Source organism: Chiloscyllium punctatum, chromosome 23 (assembly GCF_047496795.1).
Source record: "Chiloscyllium punctatum isolate Juve2018m chromosome 23, sChiPun1.3, whole genome shotgun sequence".
Lineage (NCBI taxonomy): Eukaryota > Metazoa > Chordata > Chondrichthyes > Orectolobiformes > Hemiscylliidae > Chiloscyllium > Chiloscyllium punctatum.
The window spans coordinates 38,525,393-38,549,173 of record NC_092761.1 but is presented as its reverse complement, the minus strand read 5'-3'; positions in this window follow the sequence as shown (position 1 = coordinate 38,549,173).

The following is a 23,781-nucleotide window of genomic DNA, read 5'->3' as shown; positions in this document are numbered from 1 at the left end:
TATAGAAAATCAAGGAGCTGGAGCAGAGTCACTGCCTCCTCCTTCCTTATAGAAAATAACGGAGCTGGAACAGCGTCTCTGTTTCCTCTTGTACTATCGAAAATAAAGAAGCTGGAGCAGCGTCTCTGCTTCCTCCTGTATTATAGAAAATAAAGGAGCTGGAGCAGCGTCACGGCTTCCTCCAGTTTATGGAAAATAAAGGAGCTGGAGCAGCGTCACTGCTTCCTCCTGTATTATAGAAAATAAAGGAGCTGGAGCAGCGTCTCTGCTTCCTCCTGTATTATAGAAAATAAAGGAGCCGGAGCAGCATCTCTGCTTCCTCCAGTATTATAGAAAATAAAGGAGCTGGAGCAGCGTCACCGCTTCCTCCTGTATTATAGAAAATAAAGGAGCTGGAGCAGCGTCTTTGCTTCCTCCTGTATTATAGAAAATAAAGGAGCCGGAGCAGCATCTCTGCTTCCTCCAGTATTATAGAAAATAAAGGAGCTGGAGCAGCGTCACCGCTTCCTCCTGTATTATATAAATTAAAGGAGCTGGAGCAGCGTCACCTCTTCCTCCTGTATTATAGAAAATAAAGGAGCCGGAGCAGCGTCACTGCTTCCTCCTGTATTATAGAAAATGAAGGAGCTGGAGCAGCGTCTCTGCTTCCTCCTGTATTATAGAAAATAAAGGAGCTAAAGCAGCGTCACTGCTTCCTCCTGTATAAAAGAAAATAAAGGAGCTGGAGCAGCGTCACTGTTTCCTACTGTATTACAGAAAATAAAGGAGCTAGAGCAGTGTCTCTGCTTCCTCCGGTATTATTGAAAATAAAGGAGCTGGAGCAGCGTCACTGTTTCCTACTGTATTATAGAAAATAAAGGAGCTGGAGCAGTGTCTCTGCTTCCCCCTACATTGTAGAAAATAAAGGAGCTGGAACAGCGTCTCTGCTTCCTCTTGTTCTATAGAAAATAAAGGAGCTGGAGCAGCGTCTCTGCTTCCCCTCGTATTATAGAAAATAAAGGAGCTGGAGCAGAGTCACTGCTTCCTCGTGTATTAAAGGAAATAAAGGAGCTGGAGCAGCGTCACTGCTTCCACCTGTATTATAGAAAATGAAGGAGCTGCAGCAGCGTCTCTGGTTCCCCCCGTAACTAACTAAGCAGAGATGGCTGGGCAGGTGATGTGCTGTTGCTGTATGATGTGGGAGCTGGCTGATCCCATTGTGAACGGCAGTGACCACATCTGCAGCAAGTGTTGTATGCTGGAAGAACTCCGGATCAGAGTTGATGATCTGGAATCTGAGCTTCAAACACTGCGGCATATCCGGGAGGGGGAGAGTTACCTGGACGCTTTGTTTCAGGAGGCAGTCACACCTGGGAGATTAATTAATTCCCACTCAGCTAGTGATCAGGCACAAAAGAGTGTGACTGTAAGTGAGGCAGGTAGGGAGACCCAGAGTTCAGGAGTGGAGGAGCCTCAGCCCTTGACCTTGTCCAACAGGTACGAGATTCTTGCTCCCTGTTCGGATGAGGAAAAGGGCTCTGGACAGGATGAGCCAACTGACCAAGGCACCATGGTGCAGAAGGCCATTCAAGAGGGGGGAGCTAATAGACAGGTAGTGGTTATAGGGGATTCTATAATTAGGGGGACAGATAGTATCCTTTGCAAGCCGGATCGGGAGTCTCGCATGGTGTGTTGCCTGCCCGGTGCCAGGGTGCGAGACATCTCTGGCCGGCTTGAAAGGATATTGGAGCGGGAGGGGGAGGATCCAGTTGTTGTGGTCCACGTTGGTACCAACAACATAGGCAAGACTAGGGTGGAGGACCTGTTTGGGCATTACGAAGCACTAGGCAGGAAATTGAAGCACAGGTCCTCAAGGGTCATAATCTCCGGATTACTGCCCGAGCCACGTGCCAATTGGCATAGGGACAAGAAAATTAGGCAAGTAAACACGTGGCTAAGGGATTGGTGTGGGAAAGAGGGATTCCACTTCATGGGGCACTGGCATCAGTTTTGGAACAGGGGGGATCTGTACCGTTGGGACGGTCTCCACCTGAACCGATCAGGTACCAATGTTCTGGCGAGGAGGATAAATAGGGTGGTCAGTAGGACTTTAAACTTCTGAGTTGGGGGGAAGGGAAAGTGAAAGCAACAGGGAGTATGGAGGTACTCCTGTATTATAGAAAATAAAGGAGCTGGAGCACCGTCTCTGCTTCCTCCTGTATTAGAGATAATAAAGGAGTTGGAGCATCATCACTGCTTCCTCCGGTATTATAGAAAATAAAGGAGCTGGAGCAGCGTCACTGCTTCCTCCTGTATTATAGGAAATAAAGGAGCTGGAGCAGCGTCACTGCTTCTTCCTGTATTATAGAAAATAAAGGAGCTGGAGCAGCGTCACTGCTTCTTCCTGTATTATAGAAAATAAAGGAGCCGGAGCAGCGTCTTTGCTTCATCCTGTATTATAGAAAATAAAGGAGCTGGAGCAGCGTCAGTGCTTCCTCCTGTATTATAGAAAATAAAGGAGCTGGAGTAGCGTCTTTGCTTCCTCTTGTTTAATAGAAAATAAAGGAGCTGGAGCAGTGTCACTGCTTCCTCCTGTATTATAGAAAATAAAGGAGCTGGAGGAGCGTCACTACTTCCACCTGTATTATAGAAAATAAAGGTGCTGGAGCAGCGTCACTGCTTCCTCCTGTATTATAGAAAATAAAGGAGCTGGAGCAGCGTCTCTGCTTCCTCCTGTATTGTAGAAAATGAAGGAGCTGGAGCAGCGTCACTGCTTCCTCCTGTATTATAGAAAATAAAGGAGCTGGAGCAGCGTCACTGCTTCCTCCTGTATTATAGAAAATAAAGGCGCTGGAGCAGCATCACTGCTTCCTCCTGTAATGTAGAAAATAAAGGAGCTGGAGCAGCGTCACCGCTTCTTCCTGTATTATAGAAAATAAAGGAGCCGGAGCAGCTTCTTTGCTTCATCCTGTATTATAGAAAATAAAGGAGCTGGGGCAGCGTCAGTGATTCCTCCTGTATTATAGAAAATAAAGGAGCTGGAGCATCGTCACTGTTTCCTCCTGTATTAGAGAAAATAAAGGAGCTGGAGCAGCGTCTCTGCTTCCTCCTGTATTTAGAGAAAATAAAGGAGCTGGAGCAGCGTCTCTGCTTCCTCCTGTATTGTAGAAAATGAAGGAGCTGGAGCAGTGTCACTGCTTCCTCCTGTATTAGAGAAAATAAAGGAGCTGGAGCAGCGTCTCTGCTTCCTCCTGTATTGTAGAAAATGAAGGAGCTGGAGCAGTGTCACTGCTTCCTCCTGTATTATACAAAATAAAGGAGCTGGAGCAGCGTCTCTGCTTCCTCCTGTATTGTAGAAAATGAAGGAGCTGGAGCAGTGTCACTGCTTCCTCCTGTATTATAGAAAATAAAGGAGCTGGAGCAGCATCACGGCTTCCTCCTCTATTATGGAAAATAAAGGAGCTGGAGCAGCGTCTCTGCTTCCACGTTTTTTTTAGAAAATAAAGGAGCTGGAGCAGCGTCACTGTTTCATCCTGTATTGTAGAAAATAAAGGAGCTGGAGCAGCATCACTGCTTCCTCCTGTATTATAGAAAATAAAGGAGCTGGAGCACCGTCTCTGCTTCCTCCTGTATTTTAGATAATAAAGGAGTTGGAGCATCATCACTGCTTCCTCCTGTATTATAGAAAATAAAGGAGCTGGAGCAGCGTCACTGCTTCCTCCTGTATTATAGGAAATAAAGGAGCTGGAGCAGCGTCACTGCTTCTTCCTGTATTATAGAAAATAAAGGAGCTGGAGCAGCGTCACTGCTTCTTCCTGTATTATAGAAAATAAAGGAGCCGGAGCAGCTTCTTTGCTTCCTCCTGTATTATAGAAAATAAAGGAGCTGGAGTAGCGTCACTGCTTCCTCCTGTATTATAGAAAATAAAGGAGCTGGAGCAGCGTCTCTGCTTCCTCCTGTATTGTAGAAAATGAAGGAGCTGGAGCAGCGTCACGGCTTCCTCCTGTATTATAGAAAATAAAGGAGCTTGAGCAGCGTCACTGCTTCCTCCTGTATTATAGAAATAAAGGCGCTGGAGCAGCATCACTGCTTCCTCCTGTAATGTAGAAAATAAAGGAGCTGGAGCAGCGTCACCGCTTCCGCCTGTATTATAGAAAATAAAGGAGCTGGAGCAGCGTCACTGCTTCCTCCTGTATTATAGAAAATAAAGGCGCTGGAGCAGCATCACTGCTTCCTCCTGTATTATGGAAAATAAAGGCGCTGGAGCAGCATCACTGCTTCCTCCTGTAATGTAGAAAATAAAGGAGCTGGAGCAGCGTCACCGCTTCCGCCTGTATTATAGAAAATAAAGGCGCTGGAGCAGCGTCACCGCTTCCGCCTGTATTATATAAAATAAAGGAGCTGGAGCAGCATCACTGCTTCCTCCTGTAATGTAGAAAATAAAGGAGCTGGAGCAGCGTCACCGCTTCCGCCTGTATTATAGAAAATATAGGAGCTGGAGCAGCGTCTCTGCTTCCACGTGTATTTTAGAAAATAAAGGAGCTGGAGCAGCGTCACTGCTTCCTCCTGTATTATATAAAATAAAGGAGCTGGAGCAGCATCACTGCTTCCTCCTGTAATGTAGAAAATAAAGGAGCTGGAGCAGCGTCACCGCTTCCGCCTGTATTATAGAAAATATAGGAGCTGGAGCAGCGTCACCGCTTCCGCCTGTATTATAGAAAATATAGGAGCTGGAGCAGCGTCACCGCTTCCTCCTGTATTATAGAAAATTACGGAGCTGGACCAGCGTCACTGCTTCCTCCTGTATTATAGAAAATAAAGCAGCTGGAGCAGTGTCACTGCATCCTCCTGTATTATAGCAAATATAGGAGCTGGAGCAGCGTCTTTGCTTCCTCCTGTACTGTAGAAAATAAAGGAGCTGGAGCAGCGTCTCTGCTTCCTCCTGTATGATAGAAAATAAAGGAGCTGGAGCAGCGTCTCTGCTTCCTCTTGTTTTATAGAAAATAAAGGAGCTGGAGTAGTGTCACTGCTTCCTCCTGTATTATAGAAAATAAAGGATCTGGAGTAGCGTCACTGCTTCCTCCTGTATTATAGAAAATAAAGGAGCTGGAGCAGCGTCACTGCTTCCTTCTGCGTAACTGAAAATAAAGGAGCTGGAGCAGCGTCACTGCTTCCTCCTGTATTATAGAAAATAAAGGCGCTGGAGCAGCATCACTGCTTCCTCCTGTAATGTAGAAAATAAAGGTGCTGGAGCAGCGTCACTGCTTCCTCCTGTATTATAGAAAATAAAGGAGCTGGAGCAGCGTCACTGCTTTCTCCTGTATTATAGAAAATAAAGGCGCTGGAGCAGCATCACTGCTTCCTCCTGTAATGTAGAAAATAAAGGAGCTGGAGCAGCGTCACTGCTTCCTCCTGTATTATAGAAAATAAAGGAGTTGGAGCAGCATCACTGCTTCCTCCTGTATTATAGAAAATAAAGGAGCTGGAGCAGCGTCACTGCTTCCTCCTGTATTATAGAAAATAAAGGCGCTGGAGCAGCATCACTGCTTCCTCCTGTAATGTAGAAAATAAAGGAGCTGGAGCAGCGTCACCGCTTCCGCCTGTATTATAGAAAATAAAGGAGCTGGAGCAGCGTCACTGCTTCCTCCTGTATTATAGAAAATAAAGGAGATGGAGCAGCGTCTCTGCTTCCTCTTGTATTATAGAAAATAAAGGAGCTGGAGCAGTGTCACTGCTTCCTCCTGTATTATAGAAAATAAACGAGCTGGAGCAGCGTCACTGCTTCCTCTTGTACTATAGAAAATAAAGGAGCTGGAACAGTGTCTCTGCTTCCTCTTGTACTATAGAAAATAAAGGTGCTGGAGCAGCGTCACCGCTTCCTCCTGTACGATAGAAAATAAAGGAGCTGGAGAAGCGTCAAAGCTTCATCCTGTAGTATCGAAAATAAAGGAGATGGAGCAGCGTCTCTGCTTCCTCCTGTAATATAGAAAATAAAGGAGCAGGAGCAGCGTTAATGCTTCCTCCTGTGATATAGAAAATAAAGGAGCTGGAGCAGCGTCACTGCTTCCTCCTGTATTGTAGAAAATAAAGGAGCTGGAGCAGCGTCACTGCTTCACCCTGTGTTATAGAAAATAAAGGAGCCGGAGCAGCGTCTCTGCTTCCTCCTGTATTATAGAAAATAAAGGAGCTGGAGCAGCGTCACCGCTTCCTCCTGTATTATAGAAAATAAAGGAGCTGGAGCAGCGTCACTGCTTCCTCTTGTACTATAGAAAATAAAGGAGCTGGAGCAGCGTCACTGCTTCCTCCTGTATTATAGAAAATAAAAGAGCTGGAGCAGCGTAACTGCTTCCTCCTGTATTATAGAAAATAAAGGACCTGGAGCAGCGTAACGGCTTCCTCTTGTACTATAGAAAATTAAGGAGCTGGAGCAGCGTCTCTGCTTCCTCCTGTATTATAGAAAATAAAGGAGCTGGAGCAGTGTAACTGCTTCCTCCTGTATGATAGACAATAAAGGAGCTGGAGCAGCGTCTCTGCTTCCTCCTGTATTATAGAAAATAAAGGAGCTGGAGCAGTGTAACTGCTTCCTCCTGTATGATAGACAATAAAGGAGCTGTAGCATCGTCACTGCTTCCTCCTGTATTATAGAAAATAAAGGAGCTGGAACACCGTCACTGTTTCCTCTTGTACTATAGAAAATTAAGGAGCTGGAGCAGCGTCTCTGCTTCCTCCTGTATTATAGAAAATAAAGGAGCTGGAGCAGTGTAACTGCTTCCTCCTGTATGATAGACGATAAAGGAGCTGGAGCAGCGTCTCTGCTTCCACCTGTATTATACAAAATAAAGGAGCTGGAGCAGCGTCTCTGCTTCCTCCTGTATTATAGAAAATAAAGGATCTGCAGGAGCGTCACTGCTTCCTCCTGGAAGAGAGAAAATAAAGGAGCTGGAGCAGCGTCTCTGCTTCCCCACGTATTATAGGAAATAAAGGAGCTGGAGCAGCGTCACTGCTTCCTCCTGTATTATAGAAAATAAAGGAGATGGAGCAGCGTCTCTGCTTCCCCCCGTATTATAGAAAATAAAGGAGGTGGAGCAGCGTCACTGCTTCCTCCTGTATTATAGAAAATAAAGGAGCTGGAGCAGCGTCACTGCTTCCTCCTGTATTATAGGAAATAAAGGAGCCGGAGCAGCGTCACTGCTTCCTCCTGTATTATAGAAAATAAAGGAGATGGAGCAGCGTCTCTGCTTCCCCCCGTATTATAGAAAATAAAGGAGGTGGAGCAGCGTCACTGCTTCCTCCTGTATTATAGAAAATAAAGGAGTTGGAGCAGCGTCACTGCTTCCTCCTGTATTATAGAAAATAAAGGAGCTGGAGCAGTGTCACTGCTTCCTCCTGTATTATAGAAAATAAAGGAGCTGGAGCAGCGTCACTGCTTCCTCCTGTATTATAGAAAATAAAGGAGCTGGAGCAGAGTCACTGCTTCCTCCTGTATTATAGAAAATAAAGGAGCTGGAGCAGCGTCACTGCTTCCTCCTGTATTATAGAAAATAAAGGAGCTGGAGCAGTGTCACCGCTTCCTCCTGTATTATAGAAAATAAAGGAGCTGGCGAAGCGTCACTGCTTCCTCCTGTATTATGCACAATAAAGGAGCTGGAGCAGCGTCACCGCTTCCTCCTGTATTATAGAAAATAAAGGAGCTGGCGAAGCGTCTCTGCTTCCTCCTGTATTACAGAAAGTAAAGGAGCTGGAGCAGCATCTCTGCTTCCTCCTGTATTATAGAAAACAAAGGAGCTCGAGCAGCGTCACCGCTTCCTCCTGTATTATAGAAAATAACGGAGCTGGAGCAGCGTCACTGCTTCCTCCTGTATTATAGTAAATAACGGAGCTGGAGCAGCGTCACTGCTTCCTCCTGTATTATAGAAAATAACGGAGCTGGAGCAGCGTCACTGCTTCCTCCTGTATGATAGAAAATAAAGGAGCTGGAGCAGAGTCACTGGTTCCTTCTGTATTATAGAAAATAAAGGAGCTGGAGCAGCGTCTTTGCTTCATCCTGTATTATAGAAAATAAAGGAGCTGGAACAGCGTCACTGCTTCATCCTGTATTATAGAAAATAAAGGAGCCGGAGCAGCGTCTTTGCTTCCTCCTGGATGATAGAAAATAAGGGAGTTGGAGCAGCGTCTCTGCTTCCTCCTGTATTATAGAAAATAAAGGATCTGGAGGACCGTCACTGCTTCCTCCTGGAAAAGAGAAAATAAAGGAGCTGGAGCAGCGTCTCTGCTTCCCCACGTATTATAGGAAATAAAGGAGCTGGAGCAGCGTCACTGCTTCCTCCTGTATGAAAGAAAATAAAGGAGATGGAGCAGCGTCTCTGCTTTCCCCCGTATTATAGAAAATAAAGGAGGTGGAGCAGCGTCACTGCTTCCTCCTGTATTATAGAAAATAAAGGAGCTGGAGCAGCGTCACTGCTTCCTCCTGTATTATAGGAAATAAAGGAGCCGGAGCAGCGTCACTGCTTCCTCCTGTATTATAGAAAATAAAGGAGATGGAGCAGCGTCTCTGCTTCCCCCCGTATTATAGAAAATAAAGGAGGTGGAGCAGCGTCACTGCTTCCTCCTGTATTATAGAAAATAAAGGAGTTGGAGCAGCGTCACTGCTTCCTCCTGTATTATAGAAAATAAAGGAGCTGGAGCAGTGTCACTGCTTCCTCCTGTATTATAGAAAATAAAGGAGCTGGAGCAGCGTCACTGCTTCCTCCTGTATTATAGAAAATAAAGGAGCTGGAGCAGAGTCACTGCTTCCTCCTGTATTATGCACAATAAAGGAGCTGGAGCAGCGTCACCGCTTCCTCCTGTATTATAGAAAATAAAGGAGCTGGCGAAGCGTCTCTGCTTCCTCCTGTATTACAGAAAGTAAAGGAGCTGGAGCAGCATCTCTGCTTCCTCCTGTATTATAGAAAACAAAGGAGCTCGAGCAGCGTCACCGCTTCCTCCTGTATTATAGAAAATAACGGAGCTGGAGCAGCGTCACTGCTTCCTCCTGTATTATAGTAAATAACGGAGCTGGAGCAGCGTCACTGCTTCCTCCTGTATTATAGAAAATAACGGAGCTGGAGCAGCGTCACTGCTTCCTCCTGTATGATAGAAAATAAAGGAGCTGGAGCAGAGTCACTGGTTCCTTCTGTATTATAGAAAATAAAGGAGCTGGAGCAGCGTCTTTGCTTCATCCTGTATTATAGAAAATAAAGGAGCTGGAACAGCGTCACTGCTTCATCCTGTATTATAGAAAATAAAGGAGCCGGAGCAGCGTCTTTGCTTCCTCCTGGATGATAGAAAATAAGGGAGTTGGAGCAGCGTCTCTGCTTCCTCCTGTATTATAGAAAATAAAGGAGCTGGAGCAGCGTCACCGCTTCCTCCTGTATTATAGAAAATCAAGGAGCTGGAGCAGAGTCACTGCCTCCTCCTTCCTTATAGAAAATAACGGAGCTGGAACAGCGTCTCTGTTTCCTCTTGTACTATCGAAAATAAAGAAGCTGGAGCAGCGTCTCTGCTTCCTCCTGTATTATAGAAAATAAAGGAGCTGGAGCAGCGTCACGGCTTCCTCCAGTTTATGGAAAATAAAGGAGCTGGAGCAGCGTCACTGCTTCCTCCTGTATTATAGAAAATAAAGGAGCTGGAGCAGCGTCTCTGCTTCCTCCTGTATTATAGAAAATAAAGGAGCTGGAGCAGCGTCACCGCTTCCTCCTGTTTATAGAAAATAAAGGAGCTGGAGCAGCATCTTTGCTTCCTCCTGTATTATAGAAAATAAAGGAGCCGGAGCAGCATCTCTGCTTCCTCCAGTATTATAGAAAATAAAGGAGCTGGAGCAGCGTCACCGCTTCCTCCTGTTTATAGAAAATAAAGGAGCTGGAGCAGCGTCTTTGCTTCCTCCTGTATTATAGAAAATAAAGGAGCCGGAGCAGCATCTCTGCTTCCTCCAGTATTATAGAAAATAAAGGAGCTGGAGCAGCGTCACCGCTTCCTCCTGTATTATATAAATTAAAGGAGCTGGAGCAGCGTCACCTCTTCCTCCTGTATTATAGAAAATAAAGGAGCCGGAGCAGCGTCACTGCTTCCTCCAGTATTATAGAAAATGAAGGAGCTGGAGCAGCGTCTCTGCTTCCTCCTGTATTATAGAAAATAAAGGAGCTAAAGCAGCGTCACTGCTTCCTCCTGTATTATAGAAAATAAAGGAGCTGGAGCAGCGTCACTGTTTCCTACTGTATTATAGAAAATAAAGGAGCTGGAGCAGTGTCTCTGCTTCCTCCTGTATTATAGAAAATAAAGGCGCTGGAGCAGCATCACTGCTTCCTCCTGTAATGTAGAAAATAAAGGAGCTGGAGCAGCGTCACTGCTTCCTCCTGTATTATAGAAAATAAAGGAGTTGGAGCAGCATCACTGCTTCCTCCTGTATTATAGAAAATAAAGGAGCTGGAGCAGCGTCACTGCTTCCTCCTGTATTATAGAAAATAAAGGCGCTGGAGCAGCATCACTGCTTCCTCCTGTAATGTAGAAAATAAAGGAGCTGGAGCAGCGTCACCGCTTCCGCCTGTATTATAGAAAATAAAGGAGCTGGCGCAGCGTCACTGCTTCCTCCTGTATTATAGAAAATAAAGGAGATGGAGCAGCGTCTCTGCTTCCTCTTGTATTATAGAAAATAAAGGAGCTGGAGCAGTGTCACTGCTTCCTCCTGTATTATAGAAAATAAACGAGCTGGAGAAGCGTCACTGCTTCCTCTTGTACTATAGAAAATAAAGGAGCTGGAACAGTGTCTCTGCTTCCTCTTGTACTATAGAAAATAAAGGTGCTGGAGCAGCGTCACCGCTTCCTCCTGTACGATAGAAAATAAAGGAGCTGGAGAAGCGTCAAAGCTTCATCCTGTAGTATCGAAAATAAAGGAGATGGAGCAGCGTCTCTGCTTCCTCCTGTAATATAGAAAATAAAGGAGCAGGAGCAGCGTTAATGCTTCCTCCTGTGATATAGAAAATAAAGGAGCTGGAGCAGCGTCACTGCTTCCTCCTGTATTGTAGAAAATAAAGGAGCTGGAGCAGCGTCACTGCTTCATCCTGTGTTATAGAAAATAAAGGAGCCGGAGCAGCGTCTCTGCTTCCTCCTGTATTATAGAAAATAAAGGAGCTGGAGCAGCGTCACCGCTTCCTCCTGTATTATAGAAAATAAAGGAGCTGGAGCAGCGTCACTGCTTCCTCTTGTACTATAGAAAATAAAGGAGCTGGAGCAGCGTCACTGCTTCCTCCTGTATTATAGAAAATAAAAGAGCTGGAGCAGCGTAACTGCTTCCTCCTGTATTATAGAAAATAAAGGACCTGGAGCAGCGTAACGGCTTCCTCTTGTACTATAGAAAATTAAGGAGCTGGAGCAGCGTCTCTGCTTCCTCCTGTATTATAGAAAATAAAGGAGCTGGAGCAGTGTAACTGCTTCCTCCTGTATGATAGACAATAAAGGAGCTGGAGCAGCGTCTCTGCTTCCTCCTTTATTATAGAAAATAAAGGAGCTGGAGCAGTGTCACTGCTTCCTCCTGTATGATAGACAATAAAGGAGCTGTAGCATCGTCACTGCTTCCTCCTGTATTATAGAAAATAAAGGAGCTGGAACACCGTCACTGTTTCCTCTTGTACTATAGAAAATTAAGGAGCTGGAGCAGCGTCTCTGCTTCCTCCTGTATTATAGAAAATAAAGGAGCTGGAGCAGTGTAACTGCTTCCTCCTGTATGATAGACGATAAAGGAGCTGGAGCAGCGTCTCTGCTTCCACCTGTATTATACAAAATAAAGGAGCTGGAGCAGCGTCTCTGCTTCCACCTGTATTATACAAAATAAAGGAGCTGGAGCAGCGTCTCTGCGTCCTCCTGTATTATAGAAAATAAAGGATCTGGCGGAGCGTCACTGCTTCCTCCTGGAAAAGAGAAAATAAAGGAGCTGGAGCAGCGTCTCTGCTTCCCCACGTATTATAGGAAATAAAGGAGCTGGAGCAGTGTCAATGCTTCCTCCTGTATGAAAGAAAATAAAGGAGATGGAGCAGCGTCTCTGCTTTCCCCCGTATTATAGAAAATAAAGGAGGTGGAGCAGCGTCACTGCTTCCTCCTGTATTATAGAAAATAAAGGAGCTGGAGCAGCGTCACTGCTTCCTCCTGTATTATAGGAAATAAAGGAGCCGGAGCAGCGTCACTGCTTCCTCCTGTATTATAGAAAATAAAGGAGATGGAGCAGCGTCTCTGCTTCCCCCCGTATTATAGAAAATAAAGGAGGTGGAGCAGCGTCACTGCTTCCTCCTGTATTATAGAAAATAAAGGAGTTGGAGCAGCGTCACTGCTTCCTCCTGTATTATAGAAAATAAAGGAGCTGGAGCAGTGTCACTGCTTCCTCCTGTATTATAGAAAATAAAGGAGCTGGAGCAGCGTCACTGCTTCCTCCTGTATTATAGAAAATAAAGGAGCTGGAGCAGAGTCACTGCTTCCTCCTGTATTATGCACAATAAAGGAGCTGGAGCAGCGTCACCGCTTCCTCCTGTATTATAGAAAATAAAGGAGCTGGCGAAGCGTCTCTGCTTCCTCCTGTATTACAGAAAGTAAAGGAGCTGGAGCAGCATCTCTGCTTCCTCCTGTATTATAGAAAACAAAGGAGCTCGAGCAGCGTCACCGCTTCCTCCTGTATTATAGAAAATAACGGAGCTGGAGCAGCGTCACTGCTTCCTCCTGTATTATAGTAAATAACGGAGCTGGAGCAGCGTCACTGCTTCCTCCTGTATTATAGAAAATAACGGAGCTGGAGCAGCGTCACTGCTTCCTCCTGTATGATAGAAAATAAAGGAGCTGGAGCAGAGTCACTGGTTCCTTCTGTATTATAGAAAATAAAGGAGCTGGAGCAGCGTCTTTGCTTCATCCTGTATTATAGAAAATAAAGGAGCTGGAACAGCGTCACTGCTTCATCCTGTATTATAGAAAATAAAGGAGCCGGAGCAGCGTCTTTGCTTCCTCCTGGATGATAGAAAATAAGGGAGTTGGAGCAGCGTCTCTGCTTCCTCCTGTATTATAGAAAATAAAGGAGCTGGAGCAGCGTCACCGCTTCCTCCTGTATTATAGAAAATCAAGGAGCTGGAGCAGAGTCACTGCCTCCTCCTTCCTTATAGAAAATAACGGAGCTGGAACAGCGTCTCTGTTTCCTCTTGTACTATCGAAAATAAAGAAGCTGGAGCAGCGTCTCTGCTTCCTCCTGTATTATAGAAAATAAAGGAGCTGGAGCAGCGTCACGGCTTCCTCCAGTTTATGGAAAATAAAGGAGCTGGAGCAGCGTCACTGCTTCCTCCTGTATTATAGAAAATAAAGGAGCTGGAGCAGCGTCTCTGCTTCCTCCTGTATTATAGAAAATAAAGGAGCCGGAGCAGCATCTCTGCTTCCTCCAGTATTATAGAAAATAAAGGAGCTGGAGCAGCGTCACCGCTTCCTCCTGTTTATAGAAAATAAAGGAGCTGGAGCAGCGTCTTTGCTTCCTCCTGTATTATAGAAAATAAAGGAGCCGGAGCAGCATCTCTGCTTCCTCCAGTATTATAGAAAATAAAGGAGCTGGAGCAGCGTCACCGCTTCCTCCTGTATTATATAAATTAAAGGAGCTGGAGCAGCGTCACCTCTTCCTCCTGTATTATAGAAAATAAAGGAGCTGGAGCAGCGTCACTGCTTCCTCCTGTATTATAGAAAATGAAGGAGCTGGAGCAGCGTCTCTGCTTCCTCCTGTATTATAGAAAATAAAGGAGCTAAAGCAGCGTCACTGCTTCCTCCTGTATTATAGAAAATAAAGGAGCTCGAGCAGTGTCTCTGCTTCCTCCGGTATTATTGAAAATAAAGGAGCTGGAGCAGCGTCACTGTTTCCTACTGTATTATAGAAAATAAAGGAGCTGGAGCAGCGTCTCTGCTTCCTCCTGTATTATAGAAAATAAAGGAGCTAAAGCAGCGTCACTGCTTCCTCCTGTATTATAGAAAATAAAGGAGCTCGAGCAGTGTCTCTGCTTCCTCCGGTATTATTGAAAATAAAGTAGCTGGAGCAGCGTCACTGTTTCCTACTGTATTATAGAAAATAAAGGAGCTGGAGCAGCGTCTTTGCTTCCTCCTGTATTATAGAAAATCAAGGAGCTGGAGCAGAGTCACTGCCTCCTCCTTCCTTCTAGAAAATAACGGAGCTGGAACAGCGTCTCTGTTTCCTCTTGTACTATCGAAAATAAAGAAGCTGGAGCAGCGTCTCTGCTTCCTCCTGTATTATAGAAAATAAAGGAGCTGGAGCAGCGTCACGGCTTCCTCCAGTTTATGGAAAATAAAGGAGCTGGAGCAGCGTCACTGCTTCCTCCTGTATTATAGAAAATAAAGGAGCTGGAGCAGCGTCTCTGCTTCCTCCTGTATTATAGAAAATAAAGGAGCCGGAGCAGCATCTCTGCTTCCTCCAGTATTAAAGAAAATAAAGGAGCTGGAGCAGCGTCACCGCTTCCTCCTGTTTATAGAAAATAAAGGAGCTGGAGCAGCGTCTTTGCTTCCTCCTGTATTATAGAAAATAAAGGAGCCGGAGCAGCATCTCTGCTTCCTCCAGTATTATAGAAAATAAAGGAGCTGGAGCAGCGTCACCGCTTCCTCCTGTATTATATAAATTAAAGGAGCTGGAGCAGCGTCACCTCTTCCTCCTGTATTATAGAAAATAAAGGAGCCGGAGCAGCGTCACTGCTTCCTCCTGTATTATAGAAAATAAAGGAGCTGGAGCAGCGTCTCTGCTTCCTCCTGTATTATAGAAAATAAAGGAGCTAAAGCAGCGTCACTGCTTCCTCCTGTATTATAGAAAATAAAGGAGCTCGAGCAGTGTCTCTGCTTCCTCCGGTATTATTGAAAATAAAGGAGCTGGAGCAGCGTCACTGTTTCCTACTGTATTATAGAAAATAAAGGAGCTGGAGCAGTGTCTCTGCTTCCCCCTACATTGTAGAAAATAAAGGAGCTGGAACAGCGTCTCTGCTTCCTCTTGTTCTATAGAAAATAAAGGAGCTGGAGCAGCGTCTCTGCTTCCCCTCGTATTATAGAAAATAAAGGAGCTGGAGCAGAGTCACTGCTTCCTCGTGTATTAAAGGAAATAAAGGAGCTGGAGCAGCGTCACTGCTTCCACCTGTATTATAGAAAATGAAGGAGCTGCAGCAGCGTCTCTGGTTCCCCCCGTAACTAACTAAGCAGAGATGGCTGGGCAGGTGATGTGCTGTTGCTGTATGATGTGGGAGCTGGCTGATCCCATTGTGAACGGCAGTGACCACATCTGCAGCAAGTGTTGGTTGCTGGAAGAACTCCGGATCAGAGTTGATGATCTGGAATCTGAGCTTCAAACTCTGCGGCATATCCGGGAGGGGGAGAGTTACCTGGACGCTTTGTTTCAGGAGGCAGTCACACCTGGGAGATTAATTAATTCCCACTCAGCTAGTGATCAGGCACAAAAGAGTGTGACTGTAAGTGAGGCAGGTAGGGAGACCCAGAGTTCAGGAGTGGAGGAGCCTCAGCCCTTGACCTTGTCCAACAGGTACGAGATTCTTGCTCCCTGTTCGGATGAGGAAAAGGGCTCTGGACAGGATGAGCCAACTGACCAAGGCACCATGGTGCAGAAGGCCATTCAAGAGGGGGGAGCTAATAGACAGGTAGTGGTTATAGGGGATTCTATAATTAGGGGGACAGATAGTATCCTTTGCAAGCCGGATCGGGAGTCTCGCATGGTGTGTTGCCTGCCCGGTGCCAGGGTGCGAGACATCTCTGGCCGGCTTGAAAGGATATTGGAGCGGGAGGGGGAGGATCCAGTTGTTGTGGTCCACGTTGGTACCAACAACATAGGCAAGACTAGGGTGGAGGACCTGTTTGGGCATTACGAAGCACTAGGCAGGAAATTGAAGCACAGGTCCTCAAGGGTCATAATCTCCGGATTACTGCCCGAGCCACGTGCCAATTGGCATAGGGACAAGAAAATTAGGCAAGTAAACACGTGGCTAAGGGATTGGTGTGGGAAAGAGGGATTCCACTTCATGGGGCACTGGCATCAGTTTTGGAACAGGGGGGATCTGTACCGTTGGGACGGTCTCCACCTGAACCGATCAGGTACCAATGTTCTGGCGAAGAGGATAAATAGGGTGGTCAGTAGGACTTTAAACTTCTGAGTTGGGGGGAAGGGAAAGTGAAAGCAACAGGGAGTATGGAGGTACTCCTGAATTATAGAAAATAAAGGAGCTGGAGCACCGTCTCTGCTTCCTCCTGTATTATAGATAATAAAGGAGTTGGAGCATCATCACTGCTTCCTCCGGTATTATAGAAAATAAAGGAGCTGGAGCAGCGTCACTGCTTCCTCCTGTATTATAGGAAATAAAGGAGCTGGAGCAGCGTCACTGCTTCTTCCTGTATTATAGAAAATAAAGGAGCTGGAGCAGCGTCACTGCTTCTTCCTGTATTATAGAAAATAAAGGAGCCGGAGCAGCTTCTTTGCTTCATCCTGTATTATAGAAAATAAAGGAGCTGGAGCAGCGTCAGTGCTTCCTCCTGTATTATAGAAAATAAAGGAGCTGGAGTAGCGTCTTTGCTTCCTCTTGTTTAATAGAAAATAAAGGAGCTGGAGCAGTGTCACTGCTTCCTCCTGTATTATAGAAAATAAAGGAGCTGGAGTAGCGTCACTACTTCCTCCTGTATTATAGAAAATAAAGGTGCTGGAACAGCGTCACTGCTTCCTCCTGTATTATAGAAAATAAAGGAGCTGGAGCAGCGTCTCTGCTTCCTCCTGTATTGTAGAAAATGAAGGAGCTGGAGCAGCGTCACTGCTTCCTCCTGTATTATAGAAAATAAAGGAGCTGGAGCAGCGTCACTGCTTCCTCCTGTATTATAGAAAATAAAGGCGCTGGAGCAGCATCACTGCTTCCTCCTGTAATGTAGAAAATAAAGGAGCTGGAGCAGCGTCACCGCTTCTTCCTGTATTATAGAAAATAAAGGAGCCGGAGCAGCTTCTTTGCTTCATCCTGTATTATAGAAAATAAAGGAGCTGGGGCAGCGTCAGTGCTTCCTCCTGTATTATAGAAAATAAAGGAGCTGGAGCATCGTCACTGTTTCCTCCTGTATTCGAGAAAATAAAGGAGCTGGAGCAGCGTCTCTGCTTCCTCCTGTATTAGAGAAAATAAAGGAACTGGAGCAGTGTCACTGCTTCCTCCTGTATTAGAGAAAATAAAGGAGCTGGAGCAGCGTCTCTGCTTCCTCCTGTATTGTAGAAAATGAAGGAGCTGGAGCAGTGTCACTGCTTCCTCCTGTATTATAGAAAATAAAGGAGCTGGAGCAGCGTCTCTGCTTCCTCCTGTATTGTAGAAAATGAAGGAGCTGGAGCAGTGTCACTGCTTCCTCCTGTATTATAGAAAATAAAGGAGCTGGAGCAGCATCACGGCTTCCTCCTCTATTATGGAAAATAAAGGAGCTGGAGCAGCGTCTCTGCTTCCACGTGTATTTTAGAAAATAAAGGAGCTGGAGCAGCGTCACTGCTTCCTCCTGTATTGTAGAAAATAAAGGAGCTGGAGCAGCATCACTGCTTCCTCCTGTATTATAGAAAATAAAGGAGCTGGAGCACCGTCTCTGCTTCCTCCTGTATTTTAGATAATAAAGGAGTTGTAGCATCATCACTGCTTCCTCCTGTATTATAGAAAATAAAGGAGCTGGAGCAGCGTCACTGCTTCCTCCTGTATTATAGGAAATAAAGGAGCTGGAGCAGCGTCACTGCTTCTTCCTGTATTATAGAAAATAAAGGAGCTGGAGCAGCGTCACTGCTTCTTCCTGTATTCTAGAAAATAAAGGAGCCGGAGCAGCTTCTTTGCTTCCTCCTGTATTATAGAAAATAAAGGAGCTGGAGTAGCGTCACTGCTTCCTCCTGTATTATAGAAAATAAAGGAGCTGGAGCAGCGTCTCTGCTTCCTCCTGTATTGTAGAAAATGAAGGAGCTGGAGCAGCGTCACGGCTTCCTCCTGTATTATAGAAAATAAAGGAGCTGGAGCAGCGTCACTGCTTCCTCCTGTATTATAGAAATAAAGGCGCTGGAGCAGCATCACTGCTTCCTCCTGTAATGTAGAAAATAAAGGAGCTGGAGCAGCGTCACCGCTTCCGCCTGTATTATAGAAAATAAAGGAGCTGGAGCAGCGTCACTGCTTCCTCCTGTATTATAGAAAATAAAGGCGCTGGAGCAGCATCACTGCTTCCTCCTGTATTATGGAAAATAAAGACGCTGGAGCAGCATCACTGCTTCCTCCTGTAATGTAGAAAATAAAGGAGCTGGAGCAGCGTCACCGCTTCCGCCTGTATTATAGAAAATAAAGGCGCTGGAGCAGCGTCACCGCTTCCTCCTGTATTATATAAAATAAAGGAGCTGGAGCAGCATCACTGCTTCCTCCTGTAATGTAGAAAATAAAGGAGCTGGAGCAGCGTCACCGCTTCCGCCTGTATTATAGAAAATATAGGAGCTGGAGCAGCGTCTCTGCTTCCACGTGTATTTTAGAAAATAAAGGAGCTGGAGCAGCGTCACTGCTTCCTCCTGTATTATATAAAATAAAGGAGCTGGAGCAGCATCACTGCTTCCTCCTGTAATGTAGAAAATAAAGGAGCTGGAGCAGCGTCACCGCTTCCGCCTGTATTATAGAAAATATAGGAGCTGGAGCAGCGTCACCGCTTCCGCCTGTATTATAGAAAATATAGGAGCTGGAGCAGCGTCACCGCTTCCTCCTGTATTATAGAAAATTACGGAGCTGGACCAGCGTCACTGCTTCCTCCTGTATTATAGAAAATAAAGCAGCTGGAGCAGTGTCACTGCATCCTCCTGTATTATAGCAAATATAGGAGCTGGAGCAGCGTCTTTGCTTCCTCCTATACTGTAGAAAATAAAGGAGCTGGAGCAGCGTCTCTGCTTCCTCCTGTATGATAGAAAATAAAGGAGCTGGAGCAGCGTCTCTGCTTCCTCTTGTTTTATAGAAAATAAAGGAGCTGGAGTAGTGTCACTGCTTCCTCTTGTATTATAGAAAATAAAGGATCTGGAGTAGCGTCACTGCTTCCTCCTGTATTATAGAAAATAAAGGATCTGGAGTAGCGTCACTGCTTCCTCCTGTATTATAGAAAATAAAGGAGCTGGAGCAGCGTCACTGCTTCCTTCTGCGTAACTGAAAATAAAGGAGCTGGAGCAGCGTCACTGCTTCCTCCTGTATTATAGAAAATAAAGGCGCTGGAGCAGCATCACTGCTTCCTCCTGTAATGTAGAAAATAAAGGAGCTGGAGCAGCGTCACTGCTTCCTCCTGTATTATAGAAAATAAAGGAGCTGGAGCAGCGTCACTGCTTTCTCCTGTATTATAGAAAATAAAGGCGCTGGAGCAGCATCACTGCTTCCTCCTGTAATGTAGAAAATAAAGGAGCTGGAGCAGCGTCACTGCTTCCTCCTGTATTATAGAAAATAAAGGAGTTGGAGCAGCATCACTGCTTCCTCCTGTATTATAGAAAATAAAGGAGCTGGAGCAGCGTCACTGCTTCCTCCTGTATTATAGAAAATAAAGGCGCTGGAGCAGCATCACTGCTTCCTCCTGTAATGTAGAAAATAAAGGAGCTGGAGCAGCGTCACCGCTTCCGCCTGTATTATAGAAAATAAAGGAGCTGGAGCAGCGTCACCGCTTCCTCCTGTATTATAGAAAATAAAGGAGCTGGAGCAGCGTCTCTGCTTCCACGTGTATTATAGAAAATGACGGAGCTGGACCAGCGTCACTGCTTCCTCCTGTATTATAGAAAATAAAGCAGCTGGAGCAGTGTCACTGCATCGTCCTGTATTATAGAAAATATAGGAGCTGGAGCAGCGTCTTTGCTTCCTTCTGTATTATAGAAAATAACGGAGCTGGAGCAGCGTCTCTGCTTCCTCCTGTATTATCGAAAATAAAGGAGCTGGAGTAGTGTCACTGCTTCCTCCTGTATTATAGAAAATAAAGGAGCTGGAGTAGCGTCACTGCTTCCTCCTGTCTTATAGAAAATAAAGGAGCCAGAGCATCGTCTTTGCGTCATCCTGTATTGTAGAAAATAAAGGAGCTGGAGCAGCGTCACTGCTTCCTCCTGTATGATAGAAAATAAAGGAGCTGGAGCAGCGTCTCTGCTTCCTCTTGTTTTATAGAAAATAAAGGAGCTGGAGTAGTGTCACTGCTTCCTCCTGTATTATAGGAAATAAAGGAGTTGGAGCAGCATCACTGCTTCCTCCTGTATTATAGAAAATAAAGGAGCTGGAGCAGCGTCACTGCTTCCTCCTGGATTATAGAAAATAAAGGAGCTGGAGCAGCGTCACTGCTTCCTCCTGGATTATGGAAAATAAAGGAGCTGGAGCAGCGTCTCTGCTTCCACGTGTATTATAGAAAATTACGGAGCTGGACCAGCGTCACTGCTTCCTCCTGTATTATAGAAAATAAAGCAGCTGGAGCAGTGTCACTGCATCCTCCTGTATTATAGAAAATATAGGAGCTGGAGCAGCGTCTTTGCTTCCTCCTATATTGTAGAAAATAAAGGAGCTGTCGCAGCGTCTCTGCTTCCTCCTGTATTATAGAAAATAAAAATACTGGAGCAGCGTCACTGCTTCCTCCTGTCTTATAGAAAATAAAGGAGCCAGAGCATCGTCTTTGCGTCATCCTGTATTGTAGAAAATAAAGGAGCTGGAGCAGCGTCTCTGCTTCCTCTTGTTTTATAGAAAATAAAGGAGCTGGAGTAGTGTCACTGCTTCCTCCTGTATTATAGGAAATAAAGGAGTTGGAGCAGCGTCACTGCTTCCTCCTGCATTATAGAAAATAAAGGAGCTGGAGCAGCGTCTATGCTTCCTCCTGTATTATAGAAAATAAAGGAGCTGGAGCAGCGTCTATGCTTCCTCCTGTATTATAGATAATGAAGGAGCTGGGGCAGCGTCTCTGCTTCCTACGGTATTATAGAAAATAAAGGAGCTGGAGCAGCGTCACTGCTTCCTCCAGTATTATAGAAAATAAAGGAGCTGGAGCAGCGTCTATGCTTCCTCCTGTATTATAAGAAAATGAAGGAGCTGGAGCAGCGTCACTGCTTCCTCCGGTATTATAGAAAATAAAGGAGCTGGAGCAGCGTCACTGCTTCCTCCAGTATTATAGAAAATAAAGGAGCTGGAGTAGCGTCACTGCTTCCTTCTGTATTTTGGAAAATAAAGAGGCTGGAGCAGCGTCACTGCTTCCTTCTGTCTTATAGAAAATAATGGAGCTGGAGCAGCGTCAGTGCTTCCTCATTTATTGTAGAAAATAAAGGAGCTGGACCAGCTTCACTGCTTCCTTCTGTATTATAGAACATAAAGGAGCTGGAGCAGTGTCACTGGTTCCTCCTGTATAATAGAAAATAAAGGAGCTGGAGCAGCGTCACTGCTTCCTCCTGAATTATATAACATAAAGGCGCTGGATCAGCGTCACTGCTTCCTCCCGTATTATAGAAAATAAAGGAGCTGGAGCAGCATCACTGCTTCATCCTGAAATGTAGAAAATAAAGGAGCTGGAGCAGCGTCACCGCTTCCGCCTGTATTATAGAAAATATAGGAGCTGGAGCAGCGTCACCGCTTCCGCCTGTATTAAAGAAAATAAAGGAGCTGGAGCAGCGTCTCTGCTTCCACGTGTATTATAGAAAATTACGGAGCTGGACCAGCGTCACTGCTTCCTCCTGTATTATAGAAAATATAGGAGCTGGAGCAGCGTCTTTGCTTCCTCCTATATTGTAGAAAATAAAGGAGCTGGAGCAGCGTCTCTGCTTCCTCCTGTATTATAGAAAATAAAGGAGCTGGAGCAGCGTCACTGCTTCCTCCTGTCTTGCAGAAAATAAAGGAGCTGGATCAGCGTCACTGCTTCCTCCTGTATTATAGAAAATAAAGGAGCTGGAGCAGCGTCTCTGCTTCCTCTTGTTTTATAGAAAATAAAGGAGCTGGAGTAGTGTCACTGCTTCCTCCTGTATTATAGGAAATAAAGGAGTTGGAGCAGCATCACTGCTTCCTCCTGTATTATAGAAAATAAAGGAGCTGGAGCAGCGTTACTGCTGCCTCCTGTATTATAGAAAATAAAGGAGCTGGAGCAGCGTCACTGCTTCCTCCTGTATTATAGAAAATAAAGGCGCTGGAGCAGCATCACTGCTTCCTCCTGTAATGTAGAAAATAAAGGAGCTGGAGCAGCGTCACCTCTTCCGCCTGTATTATAGAAAATAAAGGAGCTGGACCAGCGTCACTGCTTCCTCCTGTATTATAGAAAATAAAGCAGCTGGAGCAGTGTCACTGCATCCTCCTCTATTATAGAAAATATAGGAGCTGGAGCAGCGTCTTTGCTTCCTCCTATATTGTAGAAAATAAAGGAGATGGAGCAGCGTCTCTGCTTCCTCCTGTATTATAGAAAATAAAGGAGCTGGAGCAGCGTCACTGCTTCCTCCTGTCTTATAGAAAATAAAGGAGCTGGAGCAGCGTCACCTCTTCCGCCTGTATTATAGAAAATAAAGGAGCTGGAGCAGCGTCACTGCTTCCTCCTGTCTTATAGAAAATAAAGGAGCCAGAGCATCGTCTTTGCGTCATCCTGTATTATAGAAAATAAAGGAGCTGGAGCAGCGTCTCTGCTTCCTCCTGTATTATAGAAAATAAAGGAGCTGGAGCAGCGTCTCTGCTTCCTCCTGTATTATAGAAAATATAGGAGCTGGAGCAGCGTCTCTGCTTCCTCCTGTATTACAGAAAATAAAGGAGCTGGAGCAGTGTAACCGCTTCCTCCTGTATTATAGAAAATAAAGGAGGTGGAGTAGCGTCTCTACTTCCTCCTATATTATAGAAAATAAAGGAGCTGGAGCAGCGTCTCTGCTTCCTCCTGTCTTATAGAAAATATAGGAGCTGGAGCAGCGTCACTGCTTCCTCCGGTAGTATTGAAAATAAAGGAGCTGGAGCAGCGTCTCTGCTTCCTCCGGTATTATAGAAAATAAAGGAGCTATGGCAGGGTCACTGCTTCGTCCTGTATTATAGAAAATAAAGGAGCTGGAGCAGTGTCACTGCTTCGTCCTGTATTATAGAAAATAAAGGAGCTGGAGCAGTGTCACTGCTTCCTCCTGTATTGTAGAAAATAAAGGAACTTGAGCAGCGACACTGCTTCCTCCTGTATTATAGAAAATAAAGGAGCTGGAGCAGCGTCACTGCTTCCTGCTGTATTCTAGAAAATAAAGGAGCTGGAGCAGCGTCACTGCTTCCTCCTGTATTATAGAAAATAACGGAGCTGGAGCAGCGTCACTGCTTCCTCCTGTATTATAGAAAATAAAGGAGCTGGAGCAGCGTCACTGCTTCCTCCTGTATTATAGAAAATGAAGGAGATGGAGCAGCGTCACTGCTTCCATCTGTATTATAGAAAATACAGGAGCTGGAGCAGCGTCACTGCTTCCTCCTGTATTGTAGAAAATGAAGGAGATGGAGCAGCGTCACTGCTTCCTCCTGCATTATAGAAAATAAAGGAGCTGGAGCAGCGTCACCACTTCCTCCTGTATTATAGAAAATGAAGGAGATGGAGCAGCGTCACTGTTTCCTCCTGTATTATAGAAAATAAAGGAGCTGGAGCCGCGTCACTGCTTCCTCCTGAATTGTAGAAAATAAAGGAACTGGAGCAGGGTCACTGCTTCCTCCTGTATTATAGAAAATAAAGGAGCTGGAGCAGCGTCACTGCATCCTCCTGTATAATACATAATTAAGGTGCTGG